The sequence below is a fragment of the Bactrocera latifrons genome, unplaced genomic scaffold (genome assembly GCF_001853355.1).
Source record: "Bactrocera latifrons isolate USDA-ARS-PBARC rearing strain unplaced genomic scaffold, ASM185335v1 scaffold_338, whole genome shotgun sequence".
NCBI classification, from domain to species: domain Eukaryota; kingdom Metazoa; phylum Arthropoda; class Insecta; order Diptera; family Tephritidae; genus Bactrocera; species Bactrocera latifrons.
In genome coordinates, this window is record NW_017536977.1 from 264,937 (window position 1) to 268,652 (window position 3,716).

The following is a 3,716-nucleotide window of genomic DNA, read 5'->3' on the forward strand; positions in this document are numbered from 1 at the left end:
GGATTTGGGATAAATTCTTGCACACGAACCCTTTCCCATCCTAATTTAAGGATTTCTGGTCTACGGATTAGGTCGAATGTGACAATTGCAGCACCGGTAGAGATTAGTGCGYCACCATCTTTTCGCATGATTTTTTTGACTTCGATCACTTTTTGGTTTCCTAGCCCTTCTACTAATTCTTCTTCGGAGAGATTGATTAGGTTTCTGGAAAATATTCTGCCTTACGTGGTGTTAAGACCTTTGTGAGAGGTAATTTTTACAGGTATAATGCCTATGTGAGTTGCTTTGATATACTTTTCGGCCGATTTCGCATTTTCGACTTTTAGGAAGAGGTCACCGGATCTTAATTCCGTTAGAACGGTGTTATCGCCGAAAATGTGTTTTAAACCCCTGTCGATTTGAAAGACATTATATGATGATAATGGACGGATTTTGTCATCTGCAATTGAACCGATGGCACTTGCCACTAAGAACCGAAGTGGTACAAAGTCACTGAATTTTGGTCGTTTGTTGGGGCGTTGCAAATCGGGATCGAGTAACCGAAACCTATTGCTTTAGGGGGGTTCGGCCCCGTTCATGGTGCCGAATGATAACTACGGTACTGAGTTTTTTTTTTATGTTTACACTAATAAACTAACAACTACAACTTTAAAGAGCTGCGGTAACTAAATCGGCTAGACTATCGTAGTCGGTCTCAAAGAGGAAAAGAACGCGTGAAAAGGTCACGGGATTACGGTTTACGATGTGGTTGCCCACTTTGAACTGTTAATTAAAGATATTGTGAAATGTATGGAGGAAGCCATACAAATTGATTCAGACGATAGTGAAGATCTGTTATATAACCTTTGTTTTAATTTTGAATTATAAATAAAATGTATTTCTTAATTGACAGAACTGATTAATATATGTGATAGAGTGGCCCAAATACCTATAAGGAAGAAGAAACGACAATGGGTTAAAGTAAAGAGTTGACAATGGGTTAAAGTAAAGTGAAAGAGAATGAGAAAAAAACTCGAACAGAGTTGCGCAACACATGTTGCTCGTGTGAATGCAATCGGCAACAGCAAAAGAGAATCGCCCGAGAATCAGCAACAAAAGTTGCTACGTGTAATAGCCGAGTAAGTAGTTGATTTACCACTTACTTACGTATATACATAATTTCTTTAGCACTTACACCTTAGCACCCACTCCGGAATAAAACTTTGTTTGTTATGGCCAAATGATTGCTTTTTAATTCGTTAGGATATTCACACATTGTACAAATGCGTTTACGTGTTTACAATGTTTAAGTATAATGTTAAAGAAAAAAATTTCCTTGGTCGGATACCGGTGGAGGCTGCACCAAGTATATATAAGAAAAAGTCGAAATTAGATTGGATGAACTGCTGCGCGTCGAAGATCAACTGATGTGGCAAGATGTTTGGAGAAAAAACCGAGAAAATCTGCTGCGCGCCGAAAATAGCCAAAAAACGTCCGCTGTTGTGATCGAAAAAAGGGCCGGCCTCTTCCATGACGAGAGTTTTTGCTTGTTGGGCTGTGGAGAGTTATGGTAGGTTGATGGACGGCATGGTTTGGTTTATGAGTGTTGTCTCCAAGTTTGGTGAATGTGCTGCTTTTGTGTTGCTTTGTGAGTGGTGTGTTGTGTGGTGTAGTGGTGTATGAGGGCGGGAAACTTAACTCATTTAGCCAGTAAGTATTAGGTTTCTTTCAACATATAGCAATAGGGTTGCTCCCAAGATCACTAAAAGACATTCACAACAAATCTGATTTAAAAAAATTTACTGCGAACTCCAAAGTATGGGGGAGATAGCTGCATTCGTGAACACAGAAAGTGTATCAATAGCTGCAATATCCAGAACGAAGCTGTCTTTTTTGCGGCAACTGGAGCTTTTCGTCTGCAATGGGGTGTGATTTGACTCTAAGAACGCCATTCACTGAAATGAAGTCGGTGAAAGTGTTGATAGATTCGCTGTGAATAGCGGTCAGTGCTTATCGGAAGTTTATTGCGTCCGAATTCTGGACCGAAATGTATAGTGTCAATTGCCAGCTAAAATAGCTCGCACACTTTTTCGGATCCGAAGAGGCATGACTATTGAATTGAACTTTAATTCGATCATCCTGTCTCTTCGGTTAGACAAAGTCTTGACAGTAGACCAAATACCAAAGACCAAGCACTCTCACCGGTGGAGAGGTTGCAAGACTGCAGGCGCTCTATCCATTTAGAGAACCAGCAGGTTGGGTTGTCGCACTGTGGCATTTTTTGACGACGCCACTGTTGAGTGTTCCTTATTCAGCAACTAACAAATCTCCGCATGACTCAAACCTAGGAAACCTACTCATCTTGCACATCTTTTGCTTTGGTCCGACCGATTGGAACCAGTAACTTTCTTGAGTCTTCCGTAATATAACATTGATGACAATTAACTGACGCCTTCCCACGCAAACTGGGTCTGGAAAACCGTTAAACAAAAACAATATAATGGTAATACTTCTGACAGTTTTTGGAATGGAAATATTTGGCTGTAACTGACTGACGATTAATATAACAATGTACGCATTATCCTGAGAGTTTAACTCTGCATATCGACTTATTACAAGATTTCTTCTTGTGTAAAGGTTCTCTATTCCATACGTTCTCTAGAAGTCGGTGTACCTCTTCTCAATAGATAATTATCGGACTCACAATCATGGTGTGTATCCATCTAAGCATATTTGGCTTGCAGTCTCAGAATTTACAAGCTCAGCATTTGCACATGTGTCTTAACCATCATTTTTTAAGGCTTATTCCAACGAAGGGTGGGATTGGTCGTAGATGTGTCCCTTTTGACAAATGTTATGGCCCTATGGAAGATCTACAATACAAAATCTAACTAATGATGACCATCAATCGCGTCGCACGTTTGATGAACAAGATAGCAACAGTCGAAAGTGATGGACACTAGCAGACGAAATGTGGGCCCGTTTTTTTTTTCTTTCTTCTTGTTTGCAGCTGCGGCAAAGATGGTATTTGGCATTCCTATTTTGAACGAGATTTTTCAAATGGTCAATGCTACGTTATGGTAGCTGTAAGTCTATATATAATTTCCATCTGTTTTGAGCTATTTGTTCAAATTGAGTATTAAGCTCCCTCTAGAGAGGGTCCTGACTTAGCCAACTCATCTGCTTTTTCCTTGCCGAAATTTTTCCTAAAATTGAGAACCCAAATTATTTAAAATTAGATATGACCTGCGAATGAGCTTAAAGACTGGCTTATGCGTCTGGTCCCTCACGTAATAAACTGCTAATTTTCGTGTTTGACCCTTGAAGTGTTTTGACCCTTATACGTTTCACCTAAAATTAAGAGAGATAGATTTAAGACTCTATACATATTTATATATAAATGATCAATGTGACAAGAAAAGTTGGAATCCGGATGACTCTCTGTCTATGCGCTAGTGCAAGCTGTAACTTGAGTAAAAATTGAGATGAAACTTGATATGTGGGCTTCTTTGTATAAAAAAAATTACGAGTTCTTAGATGAGCGTAATCGGAGCACTATAACTCCATAAAACGCCATTAACCGAAAATATATAAAGTGCCATAACTAAGGATTAAGATATAAAACTCTAGTTTGGAATAGGGGATTGGAGTAGCAAAGGGCACCTGTGAGCAAAAATTGTTTAAAATGTAGGTAACCCCATTCACTCCCCATATAACGATACTGTTTAAAACTACTA